The sequence below is a fragment of the Ciconia boyciana genome, chromosome 6, assembly GCF_034638445.1.
Source record: "Ciconia boyciana chromosome 6, ASM3463844v1, whole genome shotgun sequence".
Lineage (NCBI taxonomy): Eukaryota > Metazoa > Chordata > Aves > Ciconiiformes > Ciconiidae > Ciconia > Ciconia boyciana.
Genome location: NC_132939.1, coordinates 21,474,433 through 21,495,323, shown reverse-complemented (window position 1 = coordinate 21,495,323; position 20,891 = coordinate 21,474,433). Strand labels below are relative to the sequence as shown.

At 43.5% G+C, this 20,891-nt stretch overlaps 1 protein-coding gene across 6 annotated transcripts in view; it reads right to left on the bottom strand.

The window, feature by feature from the left end:
• C6H11orf24 (chromosome 6 C11orf24 homolog) overlaps nt 1–20,879 on the bottom strand; it is a 31,363-nt gene extending 10,484 nt beyond the window's left edge. Inside the window, exons 1-2 of one of the 6 annotated variants that reach the window (XM_072865578.1) lie at nt 20,781–20,879; nt 19,725–19,847 (exon numbers count right to left, since the gene is read on the bottom strand). The gene's annotated coding sequence lies outside the window, so the exon portion shown is untranslated. Of the gene's footprint in view, nt 1–19,724; nt 19,848–20,707 lie in introns of all 6 variants that reach the window. The other 5 variants (XM_072865579.1, XM_072865581.1, XM_072865580.1 and 2 more) reach the window with 5 other exon arrangements.
• Nucleotides 20,880–20,891: the final 12 nt, after the last annotated feature.

Here is a 20,891-nt window from a genome sequence, read left to right as displayed (position 1 = left end):
CACAGGCAGAGATTCAGCAAGATCTGACCCACAGAAAAAAAGAAAGAATACATCATTAAGGGTAAATTTTACATTTTAAAGAGAGTCCAGCTTAGGTTTGCTGTCCCTTTTCAAGGTAAAAGGCTTACAAGAAGCAGTATTTTATAGCCTAAGAAGTGACCCTGAGAGTGAATTGGCTGTGCAATAATGTATGCATTTACTGTTTTAAAGAAAATAGTAGAGAATAACAGCAATGAATACAAACACAGAGCACTCTCTTATTATAGGGGTTTTTTTCCTACCTTTACTAATACCTTTGTAGTTATACTAACCAACCCTCAAAGAATAAACATCTTGAATTGCATTTTGGAAATGCAGATATAGCAGCATTATATCTATCCATAAATACTATAATTATTATTATAGTTAAAATCTCAGTCAGTCTTTTAGGACAAATAAAATAATCTTAATCAATCTCAACTGACCCAAGAACTACATATATTTCTAAGATCAAATGTTGATCATACTCGGTGTCTAGAAGCTGTTGCATTAACAGAGCCATCTGTCCCCTATGCACAGAGATGCTTTGTATCCCCAACCACATTAACCCACCAGAAGTCCTTCTCATCACAGCTGACTTTGGTCCCACTTGACTGCAACAGCACCAGAGGAAAGCAAAATCCCAGTAAATGCCTCTCACCTCCTTCACAGCACCTGGCAGCCTTTCTGGATTAGGCCAGCACCAGTTAGGGGGGATACACCAACCTCAGACACAAGAGGTTTGTCTCCCCTTTCCCTCTCTTTAAACACAGTCTCCTCAGGGGCCAACTGATAATCCCTCCCCCAAGGCACTCATTACAAACTTACAAGCTTAAAATAATTTTAAATGTTCTTTAGCCAACTAAAAAAATCTCTTTATGAATTGCAGAGTGAGTGTGTGAAGTAGACAAACACAATACACAGACTGTAAGTACAGCAGACAGGCAAACAGCTCATTTCCAAGTCCAGCGAGGGGATAACCAGATGCAGTCATACCTTAATGTAGTCCAGATGATGCTTGGGATGCTGTATTAAATATCAGAACCTCCAGTGAGGATTGGTTTGGGTTTTTTTTGGCCTCTTCCACCTTAGCACAATCCCATACATCCAGAACAAGAGTTGCAATTACTCGCAGATCACTTTTCCCATCTTAACAACTGCCTTTTATAATTACAAGCAATAAGCTTTATTTCTGCCTTCCCATCACACTTCTAGCCAGTCCCACATAGATTTGTACTCAGAGACCCCACTGAGTGTCCACCCCACACACCTACATCCCAGAAAAGCACCAGCTAAAGCTTCTTCTCCAGATCATGTTGCTCCCCAGAAGAAACCACCCTCTGGCTGTTGGAGACAACACAAAGGAAGAGATGAACGCTACTGTTCCCATGAGAAGTAATTTTGAAAAATCAGGGCAAAATTCACTCTTTGAGCACTACCTTCTCCATCTGTAGGCATCCCCAAGGAAATTAAAAGTCAAACCAAACCACAAAAGGCAGCAACAAATAAAATCTGGGAAAGGACTACACTTTGAAAAGTACAAAGTTTACTTTTACCATCTGTGGCTATAACTCAGCAGGGAACAAGCATGCTGGAAAACCAGAATAACTTTGAGTCAACAACTGAATGACTGATGACTTTGCAATGTACACACACATCCAGAGGGCATTGCCTGCTGGGTTTCAGAAGCATTCCTCCCTTCCTGCCAATTTCCCTGTGCTTGAGCCAAGGAATTCGTGAAAAAAAAAAAAAAAATTCGAAGTATTATTTCAAACAACATTGATTGGGCTGATGTTGCATGAGCAGAGTGAAACCTTTGGAATATAAACCCCTTGCCTCCATGACCTCCCAGCCAGCCTCAGTTGCTCCTGGTTAAGCAGCTTCAAGGCGCATGCAGTGACTGCACCAAGGTGAGAGATGTAGAACTAGACAAAAAAACATGGAAAGAGGGAGTGTGCGTGCTAGAGATCACAGGTACAAAGCGAGCAAAACAAAACATTTAGGGCAACACATGCTCCTTCAAGCTGTCAAAGAGCCAGCAGACACTGCCCCAAAATTCTTACTTACAAGTGTGCATGGACTAGGCATGAAATAAGGTCAAAGAGCTGCAAAGAAATCTTCTATCCTCAGTATAACAACAAAGCAGGGAAAACAAGGGTGGAATACCTTTTGCAGACAATGATGCTACTCTCCCTTCAAATTGAGAAGACATAAGGCCTGGTTTCAATTTGCAATCGCTGCTAAACACTTCATGTGTTGTCAACTCTCAAAACAAGTGCTATATTTCACTCTTTAGAAAAACAGGATTAAACCAGATTTTGCTAAGGGAAGACAAGCACATCTCATTTTGCAAATCAAGGCTAGAATGCAGGAGGCAGGGAATCTGTGCTGCAATCTTGAGAAGCATTTGGCTTCCCACGCTTATCTCCAAGGCTGAAGTTGCATACATGGATAGGTCTGGAGTCAGAAGGGGCAGCACCAAGGCACATGAGGCTGGCCCACTGTCAGCTGAGCACAACCAGATGAAGTTATATCATTCTCTGAACAGCAGCTTTAGAGCCATTAAGTTCCTCTGGCTCCTGAAGAAAGTTAATGACAAGTAACAAAGTTGTTTCTACAAAATGTCACATGCTATCAACAATGAAGGACGAACTGAACACAGGTTGAGAAGCATTAGACATTACAGGGGAGGAAATGCATTACTAGGTCCCTGGTCTGGACACAGTTCCTTTGACTTCCCAAGACACCTGCACAGCATAAAGTGTTCCCACTTCCTTAGAAAACCCAGGACACAATGGTCAAAGCTCCATTTGCTGCCCCAATACAGGCTCTCGATGCCCCCACCATTTCCAGTATTAACAAAATGCTCCTCTGGGAGGACAACTGAGGTGGGATATGCACAGTTCCATACTTTCAGAGGGAGTTTTGAAGGAAAATGTGCCTAGAAATCACCGAGTCTTATCTCATGGATACATCAGCCAGGCTAGGATGGTGACCAACAAGCTGGATCTGATAAACACCTGGAGCTGACATGAAGCCAGCAGAGCATTCAAGGCTGATCTGCTGCAACAGTAGGATGCAAGTTACCCATGCTCCGAAATGTGATTCAGAGAAGAAACATTAACAGCTCAGGTCCGGAAGAACATCAGTTGAATTTCTTCTCCTACCACACAACTTCTTTAGAGCATAACACTGCACAGCTGGCCATGTATTATGGAAGAGCTGGCACATCCCTCCACATTAGCAGGCACACTCCTCACTGCAGCAGGCAGAATAGGGTATTGGGTGAACATCAGTTTGGTCTGCTGCTGCCTTTTCTGATGTTTCTCCTGATACATGTCCACAAAAGAAGATTTAAGAGGATCTTACAAAGCAAAAAAGTCCACACAGACTGCATCACATTGGAATCTGTTAAGAACAACAGCCCAATAAACAAAGACATTTTAATTAGGCAGCCATGAAGTTATACATCTTCTCCTCCCCTAAATATGAACCACCTCCTTCAGTTTGTAGTGTAGTCCCCATCTATGGCTGAATCTCCCATCAATCTGCATGAGACACACCCCACAGGAAAGGTGACTTGATGCCTACAGCAGCATCTACAAGGGAATGAGCCAAAAGATGCCAACAGCTGCAAACAATGAAGTCATAAGAACAGAGACAGCATTCTTGCTCAGCACACCCAATACACCCTCTAGATTCACATTTGACCAACTTAGATGGGAGTTATTAAGCCAGACAGTAAGGAATAATCCAATGTCACTGAGCAGACAGCCTCTGAGAAGGCTGGAATACCGGTGTGGAAATGGTACTTTTTAAAAATAAAAGTTTGCATCTGCTAAAGTATTTCTCCAGCTGCCACATATTACTCTGCAAGAAAATCCATTCTTCTGCTCATAAACGGCCAAGTATAATAGATCAGGACTTTCAAGATGCTCTGCATGAACAGAACAAACACCTTAAAGTCTCTTTCAAAGAGGTGGAACGCCAAGTTTTGCTGAGAAACTCTGTGATCACACTTGGAACTTGGCCAACACATGAAACTTTCACAAGTATAATGTACTTCAGGCTCCATGCTGACAAAGGCACATTATGCTACACAGGGCCAAGGCTGTGCAAAGCTCACAAGAAACAGCATCTCTGCAAGGTCAACACCAGCACACTCCCACAAAAGGAATGGAAAGCCATTCCTTGGTGGATTAATTGCAGGCTCTGAATAGCAGACCTCATTCACACAGATATTAAAGTGCTATATCCTTCAGGTTCAAGATTTTCAGCCACTTGCTCAATCTTCTCTTCCCTACCAGGAACCCAGAGAGGAAGGAGGTTTTAGTGGTTAGAGCCCATGTCTGACAGTGACACAACCTGAGCTCAGGCTCCTTCCCTGCTTCCAGCTTCCTGTGGAAGCAATGCAGGGCTACAGATTCACAATCTTTGGCACATCTTTAGCTGCAGTCAGTTTTGTGGGTAGTTCTTTTGGTTAGTTTTGTTTTGAATATTACCAGTTTTACCCATCTCCATCTTTCTGTGCCTCAGTTCCCCACCCATATTCCTCTCTCAGGGCACAATGCAGACAGCTTACGCTGGCACCATTGAGGCTTCAGGGCCATCACACTTTGCCTCTGAGAAAATAAACGTTAAAGCCTAAAACTGCAAAACCAGCATCACCCATCCATCATCCTTTCTCACCCATATTAGTGCCATGCTCTGCAGTTCAGATGGTGAGAAGTACTACTTAGTGGGATACTTTTCCTGTGAAAAATGACCAGACAGCTGGTTTTGGAATATCTGAAACAATCTAGTTTTAATATAAAGAGAAATGAACTGTCAAAGGCTAACTGCATAAAGCTGTAACTGGACAATAAATCTGTCAACAAAAATACCTCCAAGCAATAAAAACATGCACTATGGCTCAACTGCAACCTTCCCTGGTCTGATCAGCACCCGAAGCAGCTAGCAAATTTTCAGACATGGTGTTGTCTCATGGGAACAGGAGATCATATCCAGGGCATTTCATACCATGTGTTTCAAATTAAACAGCTTTCAACAAGACCCTCAAAGGAACCATCCCAGTGGGCTCCCACATGAACTCTGCAGCCATTGAGCTAATACAGAGCAAAGGAGATCAAAAAGGGTAGGAGGCAAGCTCATGATTTTGGTTTCTCTAAGTGCCTGCAGAAGCAGGTACTCTGCAGCATGGGTGCTTCATGCTTGCTGAGAGATGGCATTAGAAGCTAGAACCAACACAGTGTACATGCACAGGAATAAATTGTGTCTGAGATGCTATTAAATTCAAAACTGCGAAGTCTGGAGCTAACAGACTTAAACAAGTAACGACTTCAGCCTGAAGGTACAATTAACCAAGGGTTACTTTTGGAGCAAATAAAACTGCCAATGTGTTAAAGTCTGACCACCCACCCACCTCCTGCCCTGCAGAATTTTACCACTGTCAGCAATTTCCTGGCAATACAGGTCAAGTTAAATTTCACTGAAGTTGATAGTTTAAATGCTATCTTTCACTCCAGATGTTTTTGAGAAATCATTATGCCCCTCTATAGGTTCATGTAGCTGTAATACTAATTTTAGGCATGTAGAAACAGAGGACACATCTTCATCCAGAACCAAGGTTCTGCAAGTTTGCTCAGGAATTTAAGCCCGTACATGGTTTTCAGCAGGGTTATGCACAGCAGTGATAGCACCCTGTGTTACAAAAGCATCACGCAATACTGTGGAGAGCTCAGAAACTGAGAAGAAAGTTCAGACAGTCTGGAAACAGCCAAAACACAGTCCCAGTGCAATGACTGAAGGGGAGCTTCTGCTCAGTGCTAAAAGAACAGGAAGGAAGGAAAGCAATTTTTGTTATTTCTCCCTTCTGCAAGGAAGTAGGATATTTGTGCACATCCTGACATATGGAGAATAAAAAAAATTAAAAAAAAAACAACAAACAAAACATCAGAAGATACATGCCTCCACCTCCGGTTATCCTCACGAGCAAAACAACCTGAACGCTCCTAGATTATAGGAGGTTTCTTCTTTTTAAGCTAACAACTCTGGTTAACAAACAAAGGTAGCTTTATATAGAAGGTCTGCCAGGTAAGATGCAGCAAAAAGACATTCCAGCTTATCACAATGCAATATGATACTGGGGAGCTTTTCACCATATATATGTTAGCACAAATCAAAAGATTCTTTCCAAACTCTCCAAGCCAAGAAGACATTTATAGCAATACCAAATGCAGGTTGCTGGCACATGCATCCCTGCTTTGTGATTCTGACAGCTTGAAAGATGTCAAAATCACAGGGCAGGGTGGGTGGGGAAGCTTAGCTGAGTCTATTTTTTCCAAACAAAGAGAGAATCAAATACAGCAGCAGCTCTCCTCACCCTTGCTGGCCTTCCCTGTGGAAGGTTCGTCATAGCCAGTAAGTCTTCAAGTCATGCACCAACCTGAATTTAAACCTATGGGTCATGAGAACCTAGAGGAAAAACATCCTTCCCTCTCCTTACTCTCATGGATGTCCATGGCTTCCAAGGCAGCATCCATAGAAGTGCTTCAGCCCAGCTCTTGGGTCTCTTGTCTCCTACACGGCAACAGGGCAGCAGTCGTGCTCTCCTACTTCATTCTAGGTTCCCTCTTTTCAGTGTCAGAGGAACTCATGTAAGTATTGAGTTCTGATGCTAACTGATTAATAGGTCCAAGTAAAAAAAGCTTGGTTTGAGCTCCTCAAAGCTTTTCCAGTACAAATACGTTTGTACAAAGAGCCCCTTACTCATGGAAGGGGGACTGCACAGGTAGGTTCAGAAGAACCTGCTACTTTCTGAGCTTGATATGGAAGGTCTATCTATCTGTCTCCTACTGATGCTGCTAACAAGGACTGCAAAATTATACCATAGGGTTACCTGAATACCATGGGCATCTACAGACAGTCAGCAAAGCAGCTCACCAGAGATTACAACTTATACCAAAAAACACGGAAGTGAAAAACTGCATGTTTTCCCATAATCTCTCTCGTGTTCTGTATTTTCCTGGACAGATGGGGTCCAAATACAGATATTTCCTGAAGCACTCTTGGATGCCTCTGCCCCTATCTCAGTCTTCAATTTTTGCTCAGCAGTACAGCAACAGAATATGGAAAAAACAAAGTTGAAACCTCTCTCTCAACTTGTAGCACCTGAACTCGAAACAAAAGAAAGAGGTTATTCTTACTCCTCCAGAAGTTGTGACCTAAAAGCAGCAGCATAGACTGAACCCATTAGAAACTTCTGGCTACTGATTTTATGCCAGAGATGCTCTGATCCTGTAACAAGGGGAACAGTGAACTAGAAAAGCCAAAATACCAACAAGATCAGCCCACCCTGGTCCAAAGATGAGCTCAGCATACACTAATTATCTAGGTCAAGAGACTGCCTGCGGGAGGTTGTCCAAGCATGGACAATAAAAACAAGGATAAGGACAAATATGTGAAAGCCACACTGCAAGTAGTAACTCTTACTGCTCACTTTGATACACTGAATGGTGTTTTGAAGACTTTGGCTCCAACGTAATCCAATACAAACCTGTCTGATATCATCAGATTGCAGCAGAACACCATTATAGTTCAGGAATCAACAGCTGGAACAGGCTGTGACTGAATGAAATCAGATACAAAGCAAAAGACATGCCAAGAGTTAAATAATTCACACTTGAATTAACATGCACATCCTGCCTACCAAACCCCACCTTTTGCTCCAAATCCAGTTTGCTGCTAGAGTCTCTGCAAGCCTGGAATGAGAAAAGGCTGTAAATGCAGAAGAGCGAGGACCCAGGTGGCCAGCACCAAGGTACAGTACTTCTTCACCCTCATCCTTTAAAGCAAGTTCAGGATCCTCAGAACTAGACATCACACAAACAAGCCCAACTTGCAGGCTGGAGAGCCCCATCGGCTGGTTGTAGGGGCCTCCCACCCATAAACCCACCCCCACCCTCTCAGCTGCTACACAAAGTAGCAGTGATAAACCACAGCAGGGGTAAATCACACCAGTAAACTGCATCAGTTTAGAGCCAGGTACACAAGGTGAAATAGCACCAATTCTGCCTTCCTTGAAAGCTGCAATTTGTAGTAAACCAAGAACTGCCCCATAAGCAGCAGAGTCATCCATACAGAAGAACAGGAACCTCAGAGTGACATAACGTGTGCTGTGACATGATAACTATCAACTACTAGGAAGTGTATTTGCTACTTAAAATCATTTGGAAAACTGAAAGCTTCCAAAGGAGATCAGAGAAAGCTCCAGAGCTATCTTTTAAATGACTGCATGGGTCAGAGGACCAGCAGTCTCCTCTTCTCTTCTCTATTCTGGGTCAGTTTAGTAGAGAACCAGCATCTTCTCAGGACTTGAGGGAGAAGGGTCCTTTGTGGAAGGCTGTGGCCATCTTGGGAAGTTGCTCTTCCAGCTTCTTACTAAGTTGTTTCTGGTGAATCTAATGACAATGCTCACTTCCAAAAGGCCAAAAATTAAAGAGGCAGAGAAAGATGTCCCTAGCCTTAAAGCATGGCTGGGCACAACACGCCCTGGCAAGGCAATATGCAATTGATGCCAGGTTTTCACCTTCTTTGTCAACAACCAGTGGCCATCAGGCTTCAGCAGTATGATGCCACCAACTTTCAAACATAAACAAGAAAGAAAGAACATTTCCACTGGATGTTGGACAACAACTCTCAGCTCTTCCAGCTCTCCTTTGTAATTCCAAATTTGACTTTTTCTTTTTCAAACAAACTCTGAAGCACCTCTTCAGAAGAGGTACTTTGATCTTTCACACAGAAATCTGTCTTTAGGCATATAAAGTAGGAGCCAACAGAGTAAATCTCAATCTACCAAGGATTAAGTGTTACAAAACCTGTCATGGTACTAAAAGGTGCATTTGCTTTTAATGGAAAAAAAGACTTGGCACACTTCACTTTATGGAAGAATCAGCTCCAACTGGGACACTGTGACAGTACCTCTTCAACACCAGAAGCTGTGATCAAGTTGCGTGTCTCATTATCTAGCATGGTTAGCCTGCACCTAAAGCTAGCAATAAGCTTTAGTTATCATCAACAAAACATTTGCACAACCTGTTCTTGGCTACAGAACATTTATGTATTTAGTGAAAGCATGAGATAACCTGAAAACACAGCTCTAAGCCTGATGACATTGTATCAGACACCTTTTAATCAGCAGGAAGTACATAAACTATTATCTTAATGTCAGTAACCACGAAGACTTTAGAAGGCAGAGTGCAGATAATATTCAGGTGAACCACCGTAGAGAAGTGTTCTCCATCAGAAGAGGCTCTGCTCCAGGTCCAGGGTCCCAGTTCAGAGTGATGATGCCAGAGACACACAGGGAGCATGAGCTTCAGCACAGCACGGAGACACCATCTCCCCTACCAGCTATATCTCAAACAATGCAAGCACCCACAGAAGGGTTTAACAAAGCTATTATAATAGCTCACACTTTAAACTCACTAATTTTCCTGAGACCCTGGCTGTAACTGAACAGTCAAGTACTGTTAGCGTTCAGTGGAAGGATCTTCATGAGTTTCATTTGCGAGTGTGGAGAAGTTAAAGGCTTCCTCTGCCCTGGAAAGCAGTGCTTCTGCCTCCACCAGCTTCCGTCTCAGCACTCAGCTTCTTGGGCATCTGAGCCACTTTACAAGAGGGCACTTTCACTTCAGTTGCCTGAAATTGTATCATAAGGTAGATCTGCCCAAGAAGATAACAGAGCAGATAGCGCCCTGCAGTGAGAATTAGATGTTCACAGCATGGATTGGGGTTTTTTGGGGCTGTTTTCGGTTTTGGTTTTGTCTGAGCTTTGGTTTTGGTTTTGTTTGTTTGTTTTTTAATGACAGCCATCTGAAGAGGAATTACGCATCAAATCTTGCTTAGCAAATCCTCTAGCACTGACAGGCCAAGACAGAAAACTCTCTCTTCCTGCATAGTAACGTCTACAACATCAAACAATCTCTAACCACTTAAACTGCATGCCCACCATTTCAGTCTTTACTTTTTAAAGGTTCTGCCCATTTTCTTCATTTCCCTCTGGCAATAACTTTCCTGGAGATGAGAGAAAAATACTGAAATAAAGTTGTACATGTATTTTATTTACAAATTCTCTCCTTCATCCAGACATCCTTTATGCAGATGAATCACCATATGAAATCCAGTGTTACAGCTGTATGTTCATTGGATGTATGTCCACTGTATCTTGCTCCGAAGCAACTGTAAATGTGAATGCTTGAGCACGCTGTGGGATATACCTAACGAATCACAATTTTGGAGCACGTATTTTAACTCGAGGGAACCTCTGCAGGTGTAATCTTAGTGATTTCAATACGGTTCTGCAAACAAATTTGTCCCAAGACATGCAATAACCTAAGAGCTCATTTAGCAGAAGGGTTTGCAGTTTTCAGTCAACTCCCAAGGGACAGATTGTGCACTCCACAGTTTGCATTACATCTGTTTCCACTTTCAGAGCTGTCAAAGACCAAGTGGATAACACACCACCCAGAAAGAACTGCTTGCTAATATTGCCAAAACCTGCAGGAAAAAAAAAGCAACCAAAACCCACAAAACCTCCCACCTCACCAGCATTTTCTGTTTATATTTTATTCTAAAACTCTTTCATTCAGATATTCCTTATGAGGATGGGTCATCAGCACCAGAAATCCACTTCTGTTACAGCTGTTTATTCACTGAATGGATTTCATTACATCCACACATATCCAGCTTCTAGACGTTACAAGATTTTCAAAGCCTAGAAATCCTTGCTCCCTTTGCAACGGATGGAAAAGCAACAAACCGGAATCTATGAATACACCGGATCCAGCCAAAAGCTGTTTGCTAAATAGAAAACAAACCCAACTTCCGTACTTTTGCTTTTCAAGTCAGCTGGTAACAAAAGCCATCCGCATTACAGCTCCATCTAGGCCACGTGCTTCTCAAACTCAAGCAGCAAGTGTCCCTGAAGAACGTTATCAGCTGTTTCTATGTCAGCTTATCTGCCTTAGGCAGCAATTCTTCAAATACACAAAGCACGTGTTTAACTTTATACATGAGAGTAAGTCTAGCAGAACTAGTAGAACCTGCTACCCACATAAAATTAAGTCATGTAACCACTGGCAGGCTCATGGCAGGCTCATTCCCCTGCTGCCTTCACTGCCCAAAATGTGCCCACTAGAGCCAGGTATGCCCCAGATGTCGTCAGTGATACATTTCAGCCACAGCATATGCCTACTCCAACCATCTCAGAGATGGTCACTGCAGCCAGAACACATGGATCCTGCCATATCTACAAGGCAAATATAAACTGTTGGCCATCCCTCAAAAAAGACCATCACAGATGAAGATATAATTGTTCTTGGTGTCAATTATCACCTTGCTTCCTGGCTTCAGGAAGAGTCAGCACAGCTTTTGTAGCACGAAATTATCTTCCATATCTAAAATATTTGAGGGTATTCATTACACTTGGATTTGTATAAAGGATTTTGGTGAGGGACTATTTCAAATTTCTAATGCAAACTAAGATGCTGTTGGCTACAAAGAAAGGCTTTTGCATGGACTGGTAACTGATTGGAATAGGAAATAAAAAAGCAGAAAGAAGCCGTAGGTTTTCATGAGGACAAGTGGTCACCAGTGAAGTTCCAGAGATCTGTGCTGGGGCCTCTGCTATTCAACACATGCAAAAGATTTGAAGAGAAAGGGAATAGTGGGAGGATATTGGCTTTTAACTGAACTGCCAGAAGGTCTCATGATACCAAGCGTTGGAGGACGATGTCTCTAGCCAACAATACTGATCACTGTTGAAGACAATACTGTACTAGACACTCTCCTTCTACCTCATGCAGATAGCTTCATGCACTTAAGGTCCGCTAACAACGGCGCAATAAGCTGACTGATTAACAAGTCCTACAGCTCTTATTGACCAAATGTCCACTGCCATAAAGGCCCAGAAGCAGTGGTGTGGACATACAGTTCAGATGACAAAGGCCAGAAGCTCTTCTAGAGACGTAAGAACCTACACACCATGCAAACTAAGTTTATTTTGTACCAGGTAGCTTGGCCAGAGTTATGACTTCCAGTTAGAAATTAAAGAAGCTCTCTGCACAATTTTCACAGAATCACAGAATGGCTGAGGTTGGAAGGGACCCCTGCAGGTCATCTGGTCCAATCCCCTGCTCAAGCAGGGCCACCTATGGCCAGCTGCCCAGAATGATGTCCAGATGGCTTTTGAGTATCTCCAAGGATGGAGACTCCACAATCTTCCTAGGCAATCTGTGCCAGGTCTCAGTCACCCTCACAGTGAGAAAGTGTTTCCTGATGTTCAGAGGGAACCTCCAATGTTCCACCGTGTGCTCATTGCCTCTGGTCCTGTCACTGGGCACCACTGAAAAGAGCACTCTCCCTTCAGGTATTTACATACATTGATAAGATTCCCCTGAGCCTTCTCTTCTCCAGGTTGAGCAGTCCCCTCTCTCTGTCTTTCCTCATAGGAGAGTTTCCCAGAACAATAGTCACAACACCAATTCAAGAACAGAAGCCTCTACAAATGTAGCAATGAAGGGCAGTTCATATGGACTGCACTAATGGCCATGTGATATGGCTTAATGCACTGTCAGGAAAAACTCTCACCTTCAAGGGCATATGCTCCACCTCACTATCAGGTGAGAGGTGGTCTTCAACCATAGCACTTACACTTCTCATTCCTAAAGGAGCTCTGCATAGCAGTACCACGTTGAGACAACACAGGAGCTGCTGCTCTTGCAAACGAGGCCATTTCCAAGCATGGAAAGCATCTGAGATACATCAGGCTCAGCAGTTCTACATCAGCCTAAGCAAATATTGTGAAGACACTACACCATCTGTATCACAAACCAAGGAAGATACCGTGACTATCCCACAAAAGCCTCACTATAAAAAGGAACTGGAAAGATTAAACACGTTTTGCACATTTTGTAAAGCTCTAGATAATCAGGATTCATTAACAAAAAGGACTAATGACAAAAAATGCTTGAGGAGAGAGCGTGTTTGCTCTTTTCAAAGCTGGTCTCAAGTTTTCATACTCAGACCAGCTGGTCATGCCTACAGTCCCAGCACTTTCCGTCATGCTCATGAATGAGATATTTTCCAAACAAAATTTTTAAAAAAATTGAAACCTGGGAATAGAATGTTTTCTTTTAAAGGAGGGAAGCACATTGCTCCTTTTTTAAGCCTCATCAGGTAAAAGAATGTCAGAAACCCACATGAAGATTGCTTTGAAGTCCTAGTGACAACATAATCTTTCCAGATCAGTTAGGATACGAAGAGCTTTAGAAATGGGAAGAAATTATAACTTAAAATAAAACTTGTCTCAGCAGGAAAAAACCCTTGATCAGCACAGCTGAGAAAGGCAGGAAAAAAGTGTTATAGCAATACTTATTGTTTATTAAGTTAACAATTAGACTAGCATCCATTTACTGCGGGTAGAGATCTAGGGAGTAAATGCTCTTTGCTTGGACATGGAGAATTTCAACTTATCACTGGGCATTTCTCACCCATAAGAAACTCCCATCCTTAACCCCCTTAATAAAGCCAATCTCTTGTTTATCTTATGGCAAAAAATTAGAGAGCTTTTCCACCATGCTCTCCTTTTTAATTACCTATGGGAACTTAAGTCCAGATGCTACTGCCAGCAAAAGACATGCTGATGATGTGAAGTTTCATCAAAAGGATGATGATGTAAAGGAGCTTTGCTGACAAGTACACCAGCCCAACCTTTGTAACATGGGTCAGTCCATAGCATGACAGGGCATCAGTTTGAAAGGGCAGAGCATAGGTAAGATAGCCCAACCCTCCCTTATCTCACAGGGTGGAAAAAGAGGCATGAGAAGACTGAGCCATTTGTGTATAGCTATAGGAGGAAGTGGTCAGAGCTAGGAATGAAAATAGAGTCTCCTGAAATCCAGCTTAGTGCATGAGCTACAAGACAGTCTGCTTTTCCTATGAAAGCATATATTTAGTAAGAGTGTCATTAAGAGCATCTCAGGAACATCCAGAAATACCTGCTGTGGGGTTTGTCTTTTCTGAAGGAGAGGGAGAAGAGGAGTGTTCCTATAACATAAGTCACATACAAATAAAAAATAGTCAATAGTAAGATTCAGGGGATGACAGACATTGAGAAATGAGGAAGTGAAGAGGTAGCACAAATGCATGAAGTAGCCTCCTCTCCCATTAATGGCTTGCTTGATCTTAAATGGATCCCCAATATTTCCCTTCAACCAGTTTGCATTCATAACACTTCTACCTTTATTCCCTGTTCTTCAATTTATTCCTGGTTCATGAAGAGGGATGAATTTTGCCCTCACCCATCCATACATGCTCAGTTCCTGCTGACTTCTACAAAATTTCCCTCTACTAATGGACTTGTTTTACAGCAGTTTCAAATCTGTCCAGAGGGAGCGAAAGAAAAAAAGATAGTTTTGAGTGTAGAAACTTATCAGGCAAACACTTGTAACTGTTTTCTTGCTGTCAGGAATTATTGCACCTTTAGAAGAAGCAAAAGCCAATAAAAGCTTGGATACGGTAGGACTACAGCCGAAAGCATAGAAAAAAAAAATGTGTAAAATATTATTGTAAGCAACCAGAGACACACTTCTCTGAGACTGTCAAAGCATTTTCACAAAGAGATGGAAGAGTGGAAAGGTTTACCCTGCTTTTTAATACAGAGAAGCCATAGAAAGAAAGATAGAGAAGACAACTCCGCAAAAGAACATGCTTAATCCTATTAAAATTAATGAGATTTCATCCTGGTCTCCACACACAAGTTCTATTGGGAGTTTAACTTAAGTGGATTTAAACCCAGGTTTAGTTAAAGTGCTGTAAAGTCTCCCCAAGCCAAATAAATATAAATCCAACACAAATATACATGCAAAATTCAATGCAAATTTCATCAAATTGCTTTTTTCTTCCTTCCCTTTTTTTTTTTTTACAAAACAAATCTAAAACCAGTGCACCTTCTCTATCTGAAGTATGCGCTCAAGTGTTTTGCTGAACTACTGCATAAGCAGTTCTCCAGGCCTGCCACTAAGCTGGAGCTCAGGGAAGGCAATCCCAATGCCCTCCTGGACAGCCAGAGGCAAAGAGGGTCATCATTAGCAAGAAGCAGTGATGGTTGCGTTGTGTTAAAAGTTACTGTCGCACAGGAGTCTGAGGCTTAGCTGGGGGGGGAACCCTCCCGTTGAGTCATGAGGTTCAGACAGGACCCCCTTGCTTTCTAAACTCCTTCTCAGAGAGGAGTCTAGGTGCAGCTAAGTCCAGCCTTAGTCTCAGACTTGGTCAACATTTTATTTTGTAAGGATTGTATATGTAGCCACCCATCAGAGTCAGTGTTTGCCTGTCAGAGCCCTCTCAAGGGCTTTCACTGACACAGCTTTGCAAAGTTGATTAAGACAACAGCGTTAAAGTAATTTGGCAGCGTTATAAATCTGGTCCCGTTCAGTGTACTGAACTATCATGATTACGGATGCACAAATAACACAATACACCTTCAGTCTAGTCACGTTCCATGAACTACCACTACCTTTGTTATGATTGGTATAAAATGTTCTCGTTTCACTTTTAAAGTTATAAACTAGAAAAATTCAAAGTGCAAGCTCAGTGAGGGGTGGTCACACCTTGGAGGCGGGTAGCTTTTGGGATGGAGGTGTGTTTTGGTATTATAACAATGTTATAATGAGCGAAGTTCACCAAAAGGACAGCATTTTGTCAAAAACATGACAGGCTGTTGGTCCAGGGTAGCAAATATGCAGCTTATTGGTTCCATGGTACCTTCAAGTTCCCACATTATCACAGAGCCTGGCCGCAGTGTCCCCACACCGCTCCACCCTCCAGGCAGTTCCTCTTGGAGCCAACACACCAAGTTCCCCTGGTGTTGCTGACATCTAAGGTTGCAGGCCTAGGGAACTTCCATGGAACGGATTCCTTGCATGTCAGCCACACTCCACCCAAGAAGCTTCTTCCATGCTGTGCCTTACTTAAAAGTGTGAATATAAGTTTAATTTCTAAGTCACCTCCAGCAATTATTCCACAGGTCGTGAAGAGGACTTGTTGAATGTCTCAAATTAAAAAAAAAAAAAGGCCTTGTACACAGACAACCTCCCCTTCCTTCTCTGTGTATTTAGGGAATAACGAAGGTAGCTACGGGGGCTTGGACACTCCATAGCCACGTCTGCAGAGCATAATTTAGTTGTCCTTTAGGGGACACAGCTCAACTGAGACTCCCCAAGCAAAGGTGACAGGAGCTGTGGCGATGTACAGAGATAATCAGGGCATGCAACTGTAACCCACACCGACTGCACAGACCTAACTGCCTGCTCAAATGGAGGACCCAGCTGGTTCCTCAAGCAGGTGCAAGATGTACAGATGGACTGTGGGTCCTGCCCCATGCATTGGGGGACAGTCCAGCTGGCTGCAAATAAACAAGTACTCATCTCCCTGTCTCTCTGCCCTCTGTGCCTTTCTTCATACCACATTGTCCTACAAGAAAAAACAAACAAACAAGCACCCAATGTGCTTTCCAAATGGTTGACAAATTATCACATGAACCGGGAAGAAAGGACATGATGGAAAATCCAGGCTCACACGGTCATTCCAGAAATCTCACATTCTGCAAAGTGCATTTAAAGACTAGCTCTCCCACCTTGGTGATGCAGCCATCGGGGACCGTGTTTCAGTCCCATCCTGTATGATGACACTGCACAGCACCAACTCCGTGTCACTGCAGTAGCATCCCCCACCTCTCAGCACTGAAACCCAAGATCTGATCCTTGAGGCCAAGCCCACAACGGCAAAGAAAAACAAAGTCAGCAAAGGCAATGGAAGACTGCTGGAAGTTTTGGCACCTACGCTGATCAACATTCAAAATTGCCTAGAGGAAACCTCATTTCAGTGATAATCACAATAACAGCACAGCAGAGCCATCAGCTAAATGCAGGGGTTCCACGAATACACCTAAAGAACCAAAGCAATGAGGAAGCCAGACAGCACAACAGCAAGCAGCTAAGTGCCACTCTACACACCAGCGAGGCACACGTGTGGTTCCACTGAGCATTAAAACCCAATTCTGCAATTCTTGCCACTTGCTTTTGTTGGATAAGTTGTTCACAGGAACATGCGGCAATGTCCATGCAGACATTCCTTCAAGAAGGGGGTCCCTGTACCAGGCCAGAGATATGTTGTCCTTTTCTGGATGAATTGCTGTACCACAGGCACCCTGGGCACCTTATCTCCATGGTGACCTCCTTGGACTGCCAGCAGTCAAAACCTGGAGGAGCTGCAAACAGCATTTCCCAAGCGCACAGCCAGCTCCTGCCTGCACTCATTTTCAGCATCGCTACTGTCCCTGCAAGGCCAGCAGCATCCTTACACCCCAGCTGTCAAATCACAAGCCCTGCTGCCTCCTCCAAGTCTAAGTTGTAGAAAGGGAACCATAACTTCAGTCCAAAGGAGCAGAATTGACAGGAAAAATGAATGCATTAAGTGCTTGCTACAGTCCAGACAGAAAGGGTTCAATCACAGTTTACTTCACAGGACTTCTTGGCTTCCCAGTCAACAGCCCTTTGGGAGTCCTTCCCAGACCCAAATGGGCTGGGTATCATTGACATCTGGGGTATGATGAAGGGTTACACCTGCAGGACACACTGGAAGGGAAGCAACCTTGCTAAGCCAGAGCGCACAGTGTCAGATGGCATCCAGCAACAGCACATGCAGTAGGGATATTGCCCTCCCAGTCCTTTTAAGGGTAGGAGGAAAAAAGACACAAAGATCATCTAGTTTGGCTCCTGGTGTAGCATAAGCCATAGAGTTTCATCCAGCAATTACTGTGCCGGGGGGAGGTGGGAAGGGTATCTCATCTACTGCACAAATGAACTTTGTACCAGCTCTCTGTTCGTAGGGATGAACACCTTCAGAAAAGCATCCGACCCCAGTTTAAACACTTCAAAGGGCAAATGGCCAGCTGGTGTGGATTGTCATTGCTCTGCAAGGGGGCCATAGCAATGCACAGCAGCTGAGTATCTACACACAAGTGTCAGTGAATTGACTGCTTTTTCCTCCAGCTTTCCCAGTGCATAATTGCTTTTGCTATTATAAGTTTGTATCAAACACAAAGCAACAATTAAAGGGCAAGGATAAATCTAAAACAGACATTAGCAGTGCCTGAACATGCTTATATGTGGGGTCTAGCAATGAGAGCAGAAACAGGTCAGAGCAGACTGATCTGAGCATGGCTGTTCAGCACACACATGCAGGCAATGTAGAAGATCTCCATATGGAGATGAGGCCTGCGAGGAAATGCATGTGCATGACACCCAGCCATCCATATGACTGCTCTGAGCTGTAAGCCCAGCATCACTCAGAACATGCACGTTAGCCAGGATGAAGCAGTCGCTGCGATACACCTGGTTTGTGGGTACGCAGCAGAGCAACAAGTTCATTCCTCCTACATCCAGGTCTCCTGTAATTTTTCACTGCAAATATGCTGGCATAAACTCTTGCTGGACATGGTTTACAGTGCTTCCAGTTTATAAAACTGTGTTCAAGCGTGGATGATGATACATAGAACACGTGCTCAGTTAACACTATGTGTCAGAGCATGGGGAGACATCAGCTTCTACTAAAAGCTTCATGGAGAAAAGTTTTATCCATGCCTTTAAAAAAACAAAAAGAGGCAAGGAACTCTAACCAAACAAATCAATTCTTCACAGTTTCTTCACAGTTTCTTCAAGCAAAGTTTTGGACATTTCCAGCATGCACTGCTTTAAACAAACATCTCCATTCCTTAATGTCCCTGCGACATTTTCCCTTGAAAATTTAGTCAGTCACATACAACTGAAAAAGTCAGCTACTACATTTAAAAGTTGCTACATTACCTAACCCTGTAATCCAAGCTATGCAGCCAGACATTTTAAATACATTATCAGGCCTTCAGCATGGATGTTTTTCACCACTGAGGCTTGAAATTTCGCTTGCAAATTACTCCAATCACCTTTGAAAAGTCTATGCCAGGAGATTTCCCTTAGAAAGCAGCGGCTGCAGGTTGCATGGATGTGCCAATTAGAATTTCAATAGCAGATAACCAGATGCAAAGTCTGTTTTCTGGCAGATGGGTTTATAAATCCAGCAGGGAATTTGCAATTAAAAAAAAAAATGTCGACACCAACAAGTTAAGAGGCATGTAGTCTGGAATTTCCCCCAGAAAAGTACTAAAACAATACATGTGTTTATACATACATTATATATACACATATAAACTAGAACCAAGCAGCAAACACACACAGCAAGTGCATTAATCTACTACAGACATGTACGCTAATAAAAATTGACAGATTCCTTCTAAACTATCCATCACCATGTAACGGACTGCATTAACATTGCATTAACATATATAGTAGTGGATGATTATGTAAGATTGATAAGTAAGATCAATACAGAAATACATGTACTTTTGAGAGAGACACACTGCATCAACATGCATCTTAATAGCCTAGTTTTCAAAGCTACTAATCAGCCACAAACCCTCTGAGGTCAAAAGGGCACCAAATGCTCACTATCAGGGAGTTTACCTCGCTCAGCAAGACTGCAACATTGCTCAAGGAGGGGAGGATTAGTATTTCTATGGGTTTGTTCCTCCAGTAAGCAGTCAGTTAACTCACTTTATCAGGAAACAGGAGTGCTGGTGCATGACCAAGCCTGGCAGGGATTCAGTCAGCTAACGTGCAGGATATCAAGGCACCTTACTTGACAGGATCCTGAGACAGGATTTTTCTTTGCTAAGCCTAGAAGACAAAGTTTGGGAGAGAGCAGAGGGGAAAGTTAAGGGATTCACTGAATCCACCAGAAAAAGATCCACTGTGATGGGATATCTCCACAGGATGCTGTACTTGAGAGCTTAGTCAAAGAACAGTATTTATTCTTCCCACCATATACTGGATTCCCGCTGACACCTTGCTAACGTTGCCCAGGGTACCATTAAACCTACTGAAAACCTTTTTCATCTTATCGTACCTAAAGTAAAGATTTCAGTATGATACCACACAAAACAGGATTCCATTTACAAAGGTAATCTCAATCATATACGCTTGACATTATTTATTGAGATTTTTACATATCTGTGATGCCACGCATAAGGGCAATCCGCTACAGACAGTGTATTTTTGAGGTGGTCCATAGGGCCTAAAAATGTTACATTTCTGGCAGTGAATTACTTGCTGAGTCAATCAGCTCTCTTCCCTGCAATGAAACTGAGTTTCCTCCTCTCCCACCTCCCCAAGAACAAAATCATCTACGACGCCACACACATTGCATTGCAAGGGACCAACGGGTGAGTGCAAAGCCATCACTTCCACGACTGCTATGGGGGGGGTGCAAATTATTTGCAAATTTATTTGCAACTTCTGTGGCAAATTTATTTGCAACTTCTGTGGCAAATTTATGGGAATGGCTGCCGAGCCCCTGCTCCCCCGCCAGGCCACGGCCACCCGTCCTCATCCCGCCCGCGGTCCGCAGCGGTTCAAACCGACACCGGCTCCGCTCCCCCCCCTCTCCGGAGAACCGCCGGCACCACCGCTCACCTGACACGGTGTCCCCCCCCGTCCCCACTCCCCCAGGCCCAACACGAGCCACCGCCCGCCCTCACTCACTCACTCACGACGTAGCAGAGCCCGGCGGAGGGCACAGCCCTAGAGCAGCGGTGCGGAAGAGGCACTTACCCCGGCGGAGGTGGCCGCATGCCCAGCGCCGGCGCGGCCCCCACGGGGAACGAGAAGAACCCTACCACCCAGGGCCCCGCCACATGCCACGACCTCGCCCCGCCCCGGACA